The sequence below is a fragment of the Rhinopithecus roxellana genome, chromosome 13 (genome assembly GCF_007565055.1).
Source record: "Rhinopithecus roxellana isolate Shanxi Qingling chromosome 13, ASM756505v1, whole genome shotgun sequence".
NCBI classification, from domain to species: Eukaryota; Metazoa; Chordata; class Mammalia; order Primates; family Cercopithecidae; genus Rhinopithecus; species Rhinopithecus roxellana.
Genome location: NC_044561.1, coordinates 106,541,303 through 106,558,742, shown reverse-complemented (window position 1 = coordinate 106,558,742; position 17,440 = coordinate 106,541,303). Strand labels below are relative to the sequence as shown.

At 40.9% G+C, this 17,440-nt stretch overlaps 1 protein-coding gene and 1 pseudogene across 1 annotated transcript in view; one reads left to right on the top strand and one right to left on the bottom strand.

Annotated features, from left to right (window-relative positions):
• ASIP (agouti signaling protein) overlaps positions 1-17,440 on the bottom strand; it is a 159,566-nt gene that overhangs the window by 43,495 nt on the left and 98,631 nt on the right. The window lies entirely within an intron of this gene.
• The window catches only part of LOC104659364, a 39,018-nt pseudogene continuing 29,917 nt past the window's right edge, over positions 8,340-17,440 (top strand).

The window sequence follows — 17,440 nt, the reverse complement described above, 5'->3', positions numbered from 1 at the left end:
GCTGTAGATTTTTTGTAGGTGAGCTTTATCAGACTGAGGAAGTTCCTTTCTATTCTTAGTTTGTTAAGACTTTTTTTTAAAAAAATCAGGCGGCGTGCAGTGGCTCATTCCTGTAATCCTAGCACTTTAGGAGGCTGAGGCAGGTGATCGCTTGAGGTCAGGCATCCGAGACAAGTCTGGCCAACATGGCAAAACCCTGTCTCTACTAAAAACTACAAAAATTTGCCAGGCCTTGTGGGGTGCACCTGTAGTCCCAGCTACCGGGGAGGCTGAGGCAGGAGAATCACTTGAACCCAGGAGGCAGAAGTTGCAGTGAGCCAAAATCGTGCCACTGTACTCCAGCCTGGGTGACAGAGCAAGACTCCATCTCAAAATAAAAAAGTTAAAAAAAAATCAGAATGAACATTGAATTTTGTCAAATTTTTAATGTATTTATTGAAAATGTCATATAGCTTTTCTTTTTTAGTCTGCTAAAATGGCAAATTACATGGACAATAATGGTAAGCTGACATAAGAGACACACTTTCTAAAGTAGGTATACATCAGCTGACCTGTAATTCCAGCACTTTGGGAGGCTGAGGTGGGTGACCTCCTTACCTGAGGTCAGGAGTTCAAGACCAGCCTGCCCAACATGGTGAAACCCCGTCTCTACTAAAAATACAAAAATTAGCTGGGTGTGGTGGCACATAGCTGTAATCCCAGCTACTCAGGAGGCTGAGGCAGGAGAATCGCTTGAACCTGGGAGGTGGAAGTTGCAGTGAGCCAAGACTGCGCCACTACACTCCAGCCTGGGCGACAGAGTGAGACTCCGTTTCAAAAAAAGAAAAAAAAAAAGTAGGCGCACATCTAGTTTATTATATAAGTATTTTTAAATCAGTGGTTTTTGTATATGCCAATAAGAACCCATTAAAAATGAACAAAAACAGATCTCATTCATAGCCGAAACAACAAAAATAAAATAATTAGGAATATATTCAAGCAATTATGAGAACTTATATGAAAAAAGCTATACACTCTACTAAGAGACATGAGAAAAAACATGAATCAGTGGAGAGATAAGCTATTTTCCTTCATGGTAAGAATTATTATTATAAAACAAAACTTCTCCAGATTAACACATAAATTTAACATAATTTCCATCTAAATACCAATGTAATTTTAATTTTTTTTGTAAATTACATCTGAAGTTGATCTGAGAAAAACTGAGAATGACAAAATATTGAAAAATTAGGATGATAAGGGGAGCACATCCTGTCAGATGTTAAAAAGTATTATAAACGTATAATTTTAATGTGTGGTACTAGAACCAGAATAGTTCAATAGAACAAAATAAAGTCTAAAAGTAGACAATAATGTTGATAAGAATTTTCTATATAACAAAGGTGCAGGCAGGGCGCGGTGGCTTACACCTGTAATCCCAGCACTTTGAGAGGCCAGGGCAGGCAGATCACGGGATCAGGAGTTTGAGATCAGTCTGACCAACACGGTGAAACCCCGTCTCAATAAAAACACAAAAATTAGCCGGGGGTGGTGGCATGCACGTGTAATCCCAGCTACTCAGGAAGCTGAGGCAGGAGAATCGCTTGAACCCAGGAGGCAGAGGTTGCAGTGAACCGAGATTGTGACATTGCACTCCAGCCTGGGAGACAGAGCAAGACTCTGTCTCAAAACAAACAAACAAACAAAACCCCCCAAAAACAAACGTGCTATATTTCAGGAAGCTTAGTGGTAGGGCTGCCAGGAGTATAAAGATGAAAAACATGCAGGATCCAATCTAGAAAGAAGATTGAGACAAGAGCACAACTCTTAATATAAAACAAAAAGAACTAAGTGGCATATGGGACAACAAATTAGGCAACTAAAGTAATTCAAAGGAAAGAGAAAAAGTCTTGGTTATGTTTGCCAAGCTTTGAATATTAGACCTGCTTTGTGTCCCAGAGACTGTCAGTGCACCCTGTTTGTGCAATTTTAACCAGGATTAGGCCAGTGTGGGAGCCCCTCCACCAGACTTCTAGGTCATTTCATTAGAGTCGCCTCAGAAGTCCTGGTGAGGCAATCCCAGGAGTCCTCTTTGGCTGTCTTACTTGATTTTCTCAAGCAAGGATTCTGCTAGACCCCTGAATCTGAGTACCCCTCCCTTTTTAGCTCCAGTCCCCACAGGGCCATTTAAGAAAATGTACTCATGTTTCTGATTCATTACTATGTTGTGATGACTATTCTTACAAACACTTTTGACGTCTATAGGCCTCAGAGCCACTCAAAAGTCCTGTTTGGGCCAGTCTCCTGGCACATGAGAGTCCCTCTTTATGGCCAGTGGTGCAGAATGGCTTTCATGGGAGAGAACAGTCTGGCAGTCTTAAGGCTTGGTGTGGTAAAGTCACATGGATCCTGAGAAGGCATATGCACAGACACCAGCTCAGTCATCCCAAGGAGACAGCTCATCTTTCCGTAAGTATTTCTCAAAGGGTCTCCTGGGTAACTTTTGCATTACCATCACCTTAGAGCTTGTTAAATATTCCTGGCTCCCACTTCAGATCTGCAAAAAAGGATCTCAGAATCTAGGGCCTGAAAAAAATATATATTTTTTTTACAAGTTTCTCTGCATGTTAGGCTTCTAAAATGACACCTGTTCTACATCTAGTTTCAGAGTTGCTCAATACTGCCCTCTAAGCAATGATTCTGAGTCAGGGGTCCTTACTGGTTTTTCAAAAGACACTCCACAGTTCCGGATCCCTAAACCACAATGGAAAACACCTAAGGCCTGGGCTACTTATAAGCTGTAGATCGTAGCAGCTACAGCCTAATCCTCCATCAGTAGCCTTTTTTTTTTTTTTTTTTTAATTATCCTTCCTCCCTGTAGCCTTCCATTGCCAACTCAAATTCTTTTAGGTTTTATGAGCTGTAACTGTGTGTTTTCCATGGCAAAAACTGGTATCCTAGAGCTAAAGATTCTTTATATCCACATGCCTGGTCAATCTTTTCTTTTTACTTATCTATTTATTTTTGAGATAGGGTCTTACTCTGTTGCCCAGGCTGGAGTGCAGTGGCACAATCATGGCTCACTGCAGCCTCTATCTCCCAGGCTCAAGCAATCCTCCCACTTCAGCCTCCCAAGTAGCTGGGACTACAGGCACATGCCACCATGCCTGTGGGGAAAAGAGAGGTCAGCTTGTTACTGTGTTTATATAGAAAGAAGTAATTTAAGAGACTCCATTTGGCTTTGTATTTGAGATGCTGTTAGTCTGTGACTCTACCCCCAATCTTGTCCTTGCTAGAGACATCGCTGTGGTAATTAAAGTTGAAAAGATTTTGGGCTGTAAGGAATGTGCTTTGTTAGGCAAATGCTTAAAGCCTGCTTGTGATTGAAGGTCAGTACCATTCTCTTAAATCTCAGTAAAAGAAAAACATCTGTCTCCTGCCCGTCCCTGGGAAATGGAACATCTCCGTGTATCTGTATGTCTTACTGCTGATTTACTCCCTTATCTTTTGAGCAATAAATACTGAGGGAACTCAGGGGCTGGTGCCGGTGTGGGTCCTCTGTAAGCACAGCACTGGTCCCCTAGGCCCCGCTTTTCTTTCTCTATACTTTGTCTCTGTGTATTATTCTTTTTCTCAAGTCTCCCGTTCCACCTAACGAGAAGCACCCACAGGTGTGGAGGGGCAGGCCACCCCTTCACATGCCTGGCTAATTTTTGTATTTTTTTGTAGCGATGAGGTTTTGCCATGTTGCCCAGACTGGTCTTGAACTCCTGAGCTCAAGCAATCTAACTATTCTACATATGTTTTCCATTTGTTGCCCACATATGTGTCCTGCTGATTTCAACCCATGGGTCAGATTCATCTCAGTGTCCCCGGAACGTGATAAAAAGAGGCAGGGTAGGGCCCAATAAATGCAAGCTGACTGAGTCAACATTTGCCATTTGTTTCCCTTTCTTTTCTTTTCTTTTTTCTTTTTTTTGAGACGGAGTCTCACTCTGTCGCCCAGGCTGGAGTGTGGTGGCGCCATCTTGGCTCACTGCAAGCTCCGCCTCCCGGGTTCCCGCCATTCTCCTGCCTCAGCCTCCCAAGTAGCTGGGATTACAGGCGCCCGCCACCATGCCCGGCCAATTTTTTTGTATTTTTAGTAGAGACGGGGTTTCACCATGTTAGCCAGGATGGTCTCGATCTCCTGATCTCATTGATCCACCTGCCTCAGCCTCCCAAAGAGCTGGGATTACAGGCGTGAGCCATCGCGCCCGGCCCTGACATTTATTTCCCTTTCAACATCCTCTTTTTATATTCCACATACTCTTCAAGTCCCACATTCTGCTTGAAGACCTCCTCAGTTTCTCCAGCTCTTATGACATCCTCCTTCACTGAAAAAAAAAAAAAAAAAAAAGAAGGAAAGAAGAAAGAAAGGAAGAAAAAAATTCCCACAATGGGCTTTTGGAGCGACAAAAGCATAGGGAAGAGAAAGGAAGATTAATAGTCTGATAGCAAACACTCTTTAGTTATTCAGGAAATACATCAATCATGAGTCACTGACTTTCTATGGTACCATATAATCTGTATTATTCTGTTTAGAACACATATACTGTCAGTGTTCCGTGCTAAGCATGTGAAATGAATTCATTCTGCCTCCCTACGTCAGTTCAGAAGTAATTGCTTCCTGCTTCCCTGATTCCTTGTGTTGAGTTAAATGCTCACTCTCCATGGTCTCATGACACCTTGTGCTTACTTTTTTTGTTTTTTGAGAGAGGATCTCGCCCTGTCATCCAGGCTGGAGTGCAGTGGCATGATCTCGGCACACTGCAACCTCTGCCTCCTGGGTTCAAGTGATCCTCCCGCCTCAGCCTCCCGAGTAGCTGGGACTAAAGGTGCATGCCACCACACCTGGCTAATTTTTGTATTTTTTGTAGAGACAGGGTTTTGTCATGTTGCCCAGGCTGGTCCTGCCTGCCTCAGCCTCCCAAAGTGTTGGGATTACAGGCGTGTGCCACTGCACCCGGCCCCTGTGCTTACTATTAACTTAATCTCTTGTATTGAAAATGCCCATTTATTAGTCTGATTCCCCCTTAGACTTTGAGTTTCATGAGAGAAGGTCCAGGCTTACTAGTTTTTTTTTAAAATCTGTTCCTTTTATAGGTATGTCAATTCTATACGTGTAGATGGCACATAAACCATCTCTGAAGTAACTAGACTGTAAACTTTGGAAGATAATGATCATGTTTTGTAATCTTTTTTTTTTTTTTTTTTTGAGACAGAGTCTCACTCTGTCACCCAGGCTGGAGTGCAGTACTGTGATCTCGGCTCACTGCAAGCTCCACCTCCCAGGTTCACCCCATTCTCCTGCCTCAGCCTCCCAAGTAGCTGAGACTACAGGCGCCCACCACCACACCCAGCTAATTTTTTTGTATTTTTAGTAGAGATGAGGTTTCACCATGTTAGCCAGGATGGTCTCGATCTGCTGACCTTGAGATCCGCCTGCCTTGGCCTCCCAAAGTGCTGGGATTGCAGGCATGAGCCACCACTCCCGGCTCATGTTTTGTGTTTTTTATCTTTATATTCTGGGTTCCCAGCTCAGTGCTCAGGTGTTCAGAAAGTTTGTGAATGTTAACATTTCTGTGCTCTGTTCCTCTCACCACCCACAAGCAACCTTACACTTGCCCATCAAAACCTAGTAACTGAGCACTTTTATTCTAGTTAGTGCTTATACAGTGTTATTCACTGAGATTAATGCTGTTGACCACTGTGAGAGAGAAACAGTAAGCAAATTTATTAATTATATTTTGCTTGGAAATTCTATAAAAGAGTTTGTTTAAATAAGAACTTCTGCCTCTCTTTCCTACTTTCAGAGAATAAGTTTTGGAGCCAGGCAGAATTAGATATGAATCTTGGCTTTGCAAATACACTAGCTCCTGGCCTTGGGTATGGCCTTTTGGGATATTAAATTAAAGATGGGGATAACAATACCTGTTCTATAGGATCATTATGATGATTGAATGTGTAAAGAGAGAAAAGGTGTTTAAGCACCACACTTGGCACATAACAAACATCCACAAAAGTTAGTTTTTACTCCTTGATTCTCTCCTTCCTCAAGAGGATCACTTGGATCACCTCTTTCCACACAGTATAGAGTGTATTACATGACATTGTCTAGTTTAGCCTAAGGTTAGGCTTCCTTTTCTTATACTACCTGTTTCCCAGGAGCTTTGAGTCTATATTTATATACATTTGAATATGTAATGTGTACATGTTTGGAAGTCTATATAACTGCCCATAGTGTTCATCTGTATATAAGAGCCATAGGTCTCCAGCTATTCTCACATTTAGGTTGAGAAACTTCAGAGGGTTAAAATTGCTGAAAAGGGGCCGGGTGCGGTGGCTCACGGCTGTAATCCCAGCACTGTGGGAGGCCGGAGCGGGAGGATCACGAGGTCAGGAGATCGAGACCATCCTGGTGAACACGGTGAAACCCCGTCTCTACTAAAAATACAAAAAAATTAGCCAGGAGAGGTGGCGGGCACCTGTAGTCCCATCTACTCTGGAGGCTTAGGCAGGAGAATGGCATGAACCCGGGGGGTGGAGCTTGCAGTGAGCAGACATTGTGCCACTGCACTCCAGCCTGGGTGACAGAGCAAGACTCCGTCTCAAAAAAAAAAAAAAAAAAAATTGCCGAAAAGAACACATGCTCCTTTCCCCTTGCTACTGCCATCTCCAGCAGCCTGATTCCCCCTGTTAAATGCAGCACTGTGAAAAATTCCTGGGATTAAGCTACGGTGAACAGATTCCACTATCAGTATCTAAAAGCAAATAGGAGGAGTGCTCCCCAGAAGTATCCAGCTATAAGACCTGCATGCTGCTATTGCTCAGTAATAAAAAATGATAAATGGGTGATGCCACTTTGTGCATCCCAGGTTCAAGCGATTCTCCTGCCTCAGCCTCCCGAGTATCTGGGACTACAGGCGCCCACCACCACGCCCAGCTAATTTTTGTATTTTTTTTGTAGAGATGGGGTTTCGCCATATTGCCCAGGCTGGTCTTGAACTCCTGGGTTCAAATGATCCACCTGCCTCGGCCTCTCAAATTGTTGGGATTACTGGCGTGAGCCACCGTGCCCAGCCTCTCCAGGGTTTCAGCTGGGACCATGAAGCCTCCACTCTAGGGATAAGGGCAAACTCGGAATAGACCAGCTCTCATAAAGCCCAGCTTTGACTTCCTCAGACACTTGTTAGATGAAAGTTTCAGCCTCTAGCCTGTTCGCTTGACAGAAACAAAAGTAAACCCTTCTGGAGAGAGATAACATCATATAGAACTTCAACAGGCTAGAGCTCAACAGGCTTTTTTGAAGAAATTGACAACATGGTTCTAAAATTTATATGGAAATGCAAAGGACCTAGAATAATCAAAACAATATTGAAAAAAGAACAAATTTAGAATATTTATACTCACAAGTTCAAGATTTGCCATAAAGCTAGAGTAGATAGATACAGATTAATGGAACAGGATCAAGTCCAAAAATAGATCTACACATATATAGTCAACTGAGGACCAACCAAGGCATCAAATCAATTCAATGAGGCAAAGGAACGCCTATTTAACAGATGTGTAAAACAACTGGGTATCTCTATGGAAAGACAACTCTGACTCCTATGGCATTCCATACAAAAAATTAATTCAAGATGGATCGTAGACCTACATTAAAAACTAGAACCATAAAACTTCTAGAAGTATATCTTTGTGACTATGGAGTAGACGGAACTTTCATAGGTAGAACATAAAATGTACTAACCATAAAAGTAAAAATAAAATATTGGATTTCAAGAAAATTAATTTTTTTGCTTATCATAAGACACCATTTTGAAAGGAATAAGTAAGAAATAGACAGGAGACGGCCCCAGCCCGCGGGCTAACGCCGGCACTCTCCATGAGACTGCTGGCCCCCGCGCCTGCTGGCGCTGCACCGGCCTGGAGAGCGCGCTTCGCGCTGACTCAGCGGCGACCGCGGCGGTGTTAGCAGCTCTTGCGCTCTTTTCCTTCCTGGGGCGCCGACCCCGCCCGCTTGCTTGCTTGTTTGCCTCCCTGCCTGCCTGCCTGCCTGCCCGGTGTCACGCAAGAGAAGGTGCCAGGGGACGCGGAGCGACGAGGGGCCCGCAGTCCCGTCCAGCTCCGTCTCTGGCGTTGGCGCTGCGGCCGTGGCGAGGACTGCGGTGACAAGGACGAGGGCCGCTCTCCCTGCTCTCTGTGTGCCGCTCCGCTGGCTAACCATCTGGACTGCAGGCTGGGAGGCGAGATGGAGTGATAAGGAAGATGTTTATGAATTCCTCTGTGGGATCAGAACTCCAAGTATAGCAGCAAGGATGGATGAACAGGCTCTATTAGGGCTAAATCCAAATGCTGATTCAGACTTTAGAAAAGGGCCCTGGCCTATTTTGAGCAGTTAAAGATTTCCCCAGATGCCTGGCAGGTGTGTGCTGAAGCTCTAGCCCAGAGTACGTATAGTGATGATCATGTGAAGTTTTTCTGCTTTCAAGTACTGGAACATCAAGTTAAATAGAAATATTCAGAACTAACCACTGTTCAACAACAACTAATTAGGGAGACGCTCATATCACGGCTGTAAGTTCAGAAGCTGAATCCCCAACCAGAGAAGACCTTCATACGAAATAAAGCCGCCCAAGTCTTCGCCTTGCTTTTTGTTAACAGAATATCTCACTAAGTGGCCCAAGTTTTTTTTTTTTTTTTTTTTTTTTTTTTTTACATTTTCTCAGTAGTGGATCTAAATCCAAGGGGAGTAGATCTGTACCTGCGAATCCTCATGGCTATTGATTCAGAGTTGTTGGATCGTGATGTGGTGCTTGCGTACATCAGAGGAGGCTCCTAGGAATACTCTCATAAAAGATACCATGAGGGAACAGTGCATTCCAAATCTGGTGGAATCATGGTATCAAATATTACAGAATTATCAGTATACTAATTCTGAAGTGTCGTATCAGTGCCTTGAAGTAGTGGGGACTTATGTCTCTTGGATAGACTTATCCCTTATAGCCAATGATAGGTTTATAAATATGCGGCTAGGTCAGATGTCAATAGAAGTTCTATGGGAAGAAGCATATGACTGTTTATTTGAAGTTGTAAATAAAGGAATGGACCCTATTGATAAAATGAAACTAGTAGAATCTTTGTATCAAGTATTACAGTCTGCTGGGTTTTTCAGCATTGACCAGGAAGATGTTGACTTCCTGGCCAGATTTTCTAAGCTGGTAAATGGAATGGGACAGTCATTGATAGTTAGTTGGAGTAAATTAGTTAAGAATGGGGATATTAAGAATGCTCAAGAGGCACTACAAGCTATTGAAACAAAAGTGGCACTGATGTTGCAGCTACTAATTCATGAGGATGATGATATTTCTTCTAATATTATTGGATTTTGTTACGATTATCTTCATATTTTGAAACAGCTTACAGTGCTCTGGGATCAGCAAAAAGCTAATGTAGAGGCAATCATGTTGGCCGTTATGAAAAAAGTTGACTTACGGTGAAGAATATAACTTTGAAAATGAGGGTGAAGATGAAGCCATGTTTGTAGACTACAGAAAACAACGGAAGTTACTGTTGGACAGGCTTGCTTCAGTTTCACCAGTTACCACTGGCCTCTGTTCACAGAGTTTTTAGTTCTACACCGCAGAATTGGCAGACTACATGGTTTATGGAAGTTGAGTAGCAATAAGATTACTGTATATATTGGCAGAAGCTCTTCCAGTATCTCATGGTGCTCACTTCGCAGGTGATGTTTCAAAAGCTAGTGCTTTGCAGGATACGACGTGAACTCTGGTAACATCAGGAGTCAGTTCCTATCAGCATACATCTGTGACTTTGGAGTTCTTCGAAACTGTTGTTAGATATGAAAGTTTTTCAGGTTGAACCTCAGCACATTCCATGTGTACTAATGGCTTTCTTAGAGCACAGAGGTCTGCGGCATTCCAGTGCAAAAGTTCGGAGCAGAACGGTTTACCTGTTTTCTAGATTTGTCAGATCTCTCAATAAGCAAATGAATCCCTTCATTGAGGATATTTTGAATAGAATACAAGATTTACTAGAGCTTCCTCCGCCTGGGAATGGCCACCACTCCTTACTGAGCAGCGATGATCAACTTTTTATTTATGAGACAGCTGGAATGCTGATTTTTGATAGTGATACCCAGCAGAATGGAAACAAGCCTTAATGAGTAATCTGTTGACTCCACTAATGGAAAAGTTTAAAATTCTGTTAGAAAAGTTGATGCTGGCACAAGATGAAGAAAGGCAAGCCTCTCTAGCAGACTGTCTCAACCATGCTGTTGGATTTGCAAGTCGAACCAGTAAAGCTTTCAGCAACAAGCAGACTGTGAAACAATGTGGCCATTCCAAAGTTTATCTGAACTGTTTACAGACATTCTTGCCAGCCCTCAGTTGTCCCTTACACAAGGGTATTCTCAGAAGTGGAGTACATACTTTCCTTCATCGAATGATTATTTGCCCGGAGGAAGAAGTTCTTCCTTTCATCCCATCTGCTTCAGAACATATGCTCAAAGATTGTAAAGCAGAAGACCTCCAGGAATTCATTCCTCTTATCAACCAGATTACGGACAAATTCAAGATACAGGTATCCCCGTTTTTATGACAGATGTTCATGCCCCTGCTTCATGCAGTTTTTGAAGTGCTGCTCCGGCCAGCGGAAGAAAATGACCAGTCTGCTGCTTTAGAGAAGCAGATGTTGCAGAGGAGTTACTTTGCTTTCCTGCGAACAGTCCCAGGCAGTGGGATGGGCGAAGTTATAGTAAATCAAGGTGCAGAGAATGTAGAAAAAGTGCTGGTTACTGTTATCCAAGGAGCAGTTGAATATCCAGATCCAACTGCACAGAAAACATGTTTTATCGTCCTCTCAAAGTTGGGAGAACTCTGGGGAGGTAAAGATGGACCAGTGGGATTTGCTGATTTCGTTTATAAGCACATTGTCCCTGCATGTGTCCTAGCACCTTTAAAACAAAACTTTGACCTGGCAGATGCACAAACAGTATTGGCTTTATCTGAGTGTGCAGTGACACTGAAAACAATTCATCTCAAACGAGGCCCAGAATGTGTTCAGTATCTTCAACAAGAATACCTGCCCTCCTTGCAAGTGGTTCCAGAAATAATTCAGGAGTTTTGTCAAGCACTTCAGCAGTCTGATGCTGAAGTTTTTAAAAATTACTTAAGGCCGGGCATGGTGGCTCACGCCTGTAATCCCAGCACTTTGGGAGGCCGAGGCAGGTGGATCACGAGGTCAGGAGATCAAGACCATCCTGGCTAACATGGTGAAACCCCATCTCTATTAAATACACAAAAAATTAGCCGGGTGTGGTTGTGGGCGCCTATAGTCCCCAGGTACTTGGGAGGCTAAGGCAGGAGAATGGCATGAGCCCAGGGGGCAGAGCTTGCAGTGAGCCGAGGTTGCACCACTGTACTCCAGCGTGGGTAACAGAGTGAGACTCTGTCTCAAAAAAAAAAAAAAAAAAAAAAAAAAATTACTTAAAGGTGTTCTTCCAGAGAGCAAGGCCCTAAGGACTGGATTTCCCTGTGTCTACTTCATGATGAGGAATTCCAGTTAATTTATAAAGAAGCAATTTTTGTGTGCCATTCACACTGGTCTTTTTCACATTGTTTTGAGCTTATTGCGGTATATGTTTTGGGATTTTTCTGTAAAATGGGTGTAATTTTCCTAATACAGGTATGAAACGACAAAAGAAGCTGCCTGCATGCCAGTCCAAATTGTTCTGTATAAAGATGCTCTTAAAAGACACAGAGTTATCCTAGAACCTTAATTCTTTTTTATTTGAAAATTTAAGTAAAGTCCTTTATAAAGACCACAGCAGTGGAAAACTGTACTTTTTAAAAAATTGCTGAATATAAAATGTTTGAAAATTTTCTTTATGTGTGAAGACACATAAAGTATGCGGGGAATACAACAAACAAAACCAAGTTTTTATAGATAGCCATTTCATTTGTTTAAACTGTTTCAATGCCAATATGTATTCTACAAAAGAGAATGGTTTTAGGCTCCAGTGTTATACTTTTTTATATATATAAATTTTACGTAGTGAAATCTAAAAAAAAAAAGAAATAGGAGAAAGTTCCTCTAATATATGTATCTGGCAAAAGAGCATAGAGCATATAAACAACAAGTCAATAATAAAACATAAATGGGCCAGCTGAAAAATGAGCAGAAGTCTTGGACACTTCACAAAACATAAACAAATGGTCAATAAGGACATGAAAAAAAAATGCCAGTCTTCTTTGTCATAAGACAAATGCAAATTAAAACCTCAATATGATACCACTAGGCTGGCTAAAATATAAAAGGCAAACAATACCAAATATTGGCAAAGATGTAAAGCAACCGGAACTCTCATAGGAACATAAAATGGTACAAATACTTTAGAGAACTGGCAGGGCTTTCTGGTGTGTTTTGTTTGGAGACAGGCTCTTGCTCTGTCACCCAGGCTGGAGTACAGTAGCATGATCATAGCTCACTGTAACCTTAATCTCCTGGCTCAACTGATCCTCTCACCTCAGCCACCTGAGTAGCTAGGCCTACAGGTGCACATCACCTTATCTGGCTATTTTTTCTTTTTATAGAGATGGGATCTTGCTATGTTGCCCAGGCTGGTCTTGAATGGCAGTTTCTTATACAGTTAAATATACACCTATCCTATGGTCAGCAATTTCATTCCTACATATTTACCCAAGAGAAACAAAATGCATGTCCACAAAAATACTTGAACAATAATATTCACAGAAACACTGTTCATAATAGCTCAAAACTGGAAACAATCTAAATGATTATCAATAGGAAAATGGATAAATAGATGGTGGTATACAATGAAATATTATAACTGATAAGAATGAACTACTGATATAAGTAACAACATGGATGAATTTCAAAAGCATTATGTTGAGTGAAATGAGACAGATCACAATAATACATAATGTGTGTTTCCATTTATATTAAGTTCTAGAACAAGCAAAACTACCCATCTTAGTCCTTTCAGTATTGCTATAGCAGAATATCCAAGACTGAGTAATTTATAAAGAAAATACGTTTATTTATTTTTATTTTACTTAAAAATTTTGTTTTCATGTAAGAAAAGATGTTTGTTTAGCTCATAGTTCTGCAGGCAGGGAAGTTCAAGGACATGGCCCTGACTTCTGGCAAGGATTTTTGTGCTGTGTCATAACTTGATAGAGAAGGTCAAAGGGGAAGCAGACATGTATGAAGACAGAGAAAATCTTTTTATTTTTTTGAGATGGAGTTTCGCTCTTGTCGCCCAGGCTGGAGGTTGCTCACTGCAACCTCTGCTCACTGCAACCTCCACCTCCCAGGTTCAAGTGATTCTCCTGCCTCAGCCTCATCAGAATTGCTGTTGCTGTCCATATGTCTAACAACATTCTGATCAAAACCACTTGGGTAATTGCTAAGAAGTTTCAGACTTTCTCTATAGCTATCCTCTTTTTCTGAACCCTCAGCAGAATTGCCCTTAATGTTCTGTTCATGGCAATACAGACTTTTTCAGTATTCACTTCAAAACTGTCCCAGTCTCTACCTATGACTCAATTCCAAAGCCACTTTCACATTTTTCAGGTGTTGGTTATAGCAACACTCCACTCTCTGGCATCAACTTTCTGTCTTAGACTGTTTTGTGCTGTTATAAAAGAATACCACAGACTGGGTAATTTATAATGAAAAGAAAGTTATCGGTTCACAGTTCTGGAGGCTGGTAAGTCCAAGATAGAAGGGCTGGCATCTGGTGAGGGACTTTTTGCTATGTCATAACATGGTAGAAGGCATCACATGGCAGAAGGATAAAGAAATCATGGAGGAGAAGGAGCAAGAAGGGTGAACCCACCTTGCAATAATGATAGCAGCATTAGTCTATTCACAAGGGTGGAGCCCTCATGGCCTAATCACCTCTTAAAGGTCTCACCTCTTGACACTGTTACAATGGCAACTAAGTTTAAAGTGGGCTTTGGAGGGGATAAACATTCTAGTAGGATTCTTGCTTATAGTAGTATGTCAAGTGCTGACTGGTAAGTCCTACACTCACTCAAAAGCAGTGCTGGAGTTGGAAAACCTTAATTTTGCAACCATCATAGTAAGAACTGATTCAAGTAAGAATCATCAATAGATGCAAGATATATGCATCTGCTTACACTATTTCCCCTACAGATTGCTTATTAGTTATAAGGGTAAAGTATGGAAATATCTCAATGGAGTGATCAAAATTAATAAGGGCAGGTGGGAAAACATCAGATAAACTCAAAATTAAAAGAATGCTATTGCTGGGCGCAGTGGCTCATGCCTATAATCCCAACACTTTGGGAGGCCGAGGCAGGTGGATCACGAGGTCAGCAGATCGAGACCATCCTGGCTAACATGGTGAAACTCCCTCTCTACTAAAAATACAAAAAATTAGCCGGGCATGGTGGCAGGTGCCTGTAGTCCCAGCTACTCAGGAGGCTGAGGCAGGAGAATGGTGTGAACCCGGGAGGCGGAGCTTGCGCCTCTGCAAGTTGAGTTGAGATTGCACCACTGCACTCTGGCCTGGGCGACAGAGCAAGACTCTGTCAAAAAAAAAAAAAAAAAAAAAAAAAAAGAATTCTATCACACAAAAGAAGAATTGTTTTTTTCCTCAAAAATGTCAATGTCATAAAAGACAAAGAATAGCTGAGGAACTGCTCCAGATTAAAGGAGACTGTAGTGAAGGAAAATAAATACTATATAAGACAATATTGGGTTAATTGTTAAAATTGTAAAATAGACAGTAGCTAATGTATTGCATCAATATTAAAATATACTAAATAAGTTTATAGAGGTGACAACTCTATCATGGTTACTTGCAATAATATTCTTATTCTTTGGAAATTCACAATGAAATATTTTGTAGAAAAGGGTCATAATGTATATGTATGAAATTTACTCTCAGATTGTATGTGTAAAAAAAATTGTGTGTGTGTGCATGCATGTGTGTGCACATTTGAAGAAAGAGAAAGAGAGTGAACACACAGGCACAAAATAATAAAGCAAATGAGACAAAGTATTAACAATCAGAGATTGGGTGTATGGGAGTTTGTGCAATTTTTCTTACTAGTCTTGCAACTTTCCTTTAAGTTTTGAAATTATTTACAAATAAAAATTTAAAGAATAATCTATTAGGAGAGTTTAATAATAAATTAGACTCAGCTTAAAGCAAAATTGGTGAAATGAAAGAAAATTCAGAAGAAAATACACAGACTTAAACATGGAATTACAAAATGATGAAAAATACAGAAAAGAATGTAAAAGTCATATAGGACATAGTAAGCAGCTATAATCTTAGAAGGATAAGAGAGAGAAAATGGGACACAAGCAATATTTGAGAAGACAATTACTTAGAATGTACCAAAGCTTTATATACTTGATATCTTTATCTGGTTACAGATTCAAGAAATGCCACAAAGCCCAAGCAGGATAAATGTACACCTAGGCATATGACTGTAAATCTATAAAAAGCTAAAGACTTAGAGAAAAATCTTAGAAGTAGCACAAGAAAAAAGCCAGTTTACTTGCAAAAGATCAAAAAGTAAGACTGACTGCTAATTTCTCAAAGGAAACAACATAAGTCAGAAAACAATGGAATGATATATTCAAAATGAAAGAAAATAACTAAGTTAGGATTCTACATTCAGCAAAAACATTTTTTCAGAAGTGAACATGGAAATAAAGATGATTTCAGACAAATAATACCTGAGAAAAATGTGTCACCCATAGACCCATATTAAAAGACATGCTAAATGGTATTTTTTAGGCAGAAAGAAAATGATCTCAATGGAAGCACAAAACTGAAAAAAGAAATATAGAACAACATTAAGTTAACAAAAGTGGGTAAATCTTAATTAATGATGATTGTATAAAACAACAGCACTGACAACAATAATAACAACATTTTGTAGAACTTAAAATATATACAAAATGAAAATATATGGCAATGAGACTGGGCACGGTGGCTCACGTCTGTAATCCCAGCACTTTGGGAGACCAAGGTGGGTAGATCATCTGAGGTCAGGAGTTCGAGACCAGCCTGGCCAACATGGTGAAACCCTGTCTCCACTAAAAATACAAAAATTAGCTGGGCATGGTGGCACAGGCCTGTAGTCCCAGCTACTCAAGAGGCTGAGGCAGGAGAATTGCTTGAACCTGGAAAGCGGAGGTGGCAGTGACCCAAGATCGCTGCCACTGCACTCCAGCCTGGGTGACAAAATGAGCTTCTGTCTCAAAATAAATAAATAAAATAAAATAAAATAAAATAAAATAAAATAAAATAAAAATATATGGCAATGAGAACACAAAGAGAATGTGTGTGCACACGCATGTGTGTGTGTGTGTCTGTTGGGTGGTAATTGAACTTAAAGGGTTTTAAGGTCCTTGCATTGCCTGGGAAGTAGTAAAAGTTTCTATTTGATTCATGATGTAATTTCCAGGGCACCCATTTTAAAGGATCACGTCCTTTTTTTTTTTTTTTGAGATGGGGTCTCACTTTGTCACCCAGACTGGAGTGCAGTGGTGCAATCTTAGCTCACTGCACCCTTTGCCTCCCAGGCTTGAGTGATCCTACCACCTCAGCCTCCTGAGTAAATGGCACTACAGGTTCATGCCACCATGCCTGACTGATTTTTTGTATTTTTTGTAGAGATGGGGTTTTACTATGTTGGCCAGGCTGGTCTCGAGCTCCTGAGCTCAAGTGATCCATCTGCTTCAGCCTCCCAAAGTGCTGGGCATGAGCCACTGCACCTGGCCTTCAGGGCAACCAGTTTAAAAAAAAAAAATTGTATATAACTAATAAACTAATAGGGTAAATAAAATTAAAAATTAATTAGTCCAAAATATGCAAAAAAGGAAAGGAAATGAAACATAAAACAAGTGGGACAAATAAAAACAAATACTAAGATGATATATTTAAGTTCAAATAAATAATTACATTAATATAAATGGGTTACAATTAAACATTGTCAGATTGTGCATTACTTTCCTATTGCTACTATAACAAATTATCACAAATTTAGTGGCTTAAAACAACACAAATTTATTATCTTACAGTTCTGGAGGTCAGAAGTCCAAAATAGATTTCATAGGCTAAAATCAAGATGTTGGGAGGGCTATATTCTTTCTGGAGCCTCTAGGGGAGAATCTATTCCCTGCCTCTTCCAGCTTCTAGAGACCATCTTCATTCCTTGCCTCACAGATCTTTCCATCTTCAAAGTCAGCAGTGTAGCATCTTTAAATCTCTCCCTGGCTCTGACTGTCTGCCTCCCTCTTTCACTTGTAAGGACACTCAGATAATCCAGCATAATCTCCCTATCTCAAGGTCCCTCATCACATCTGTGTAGTCCCTTTTGCCAGATTAGAT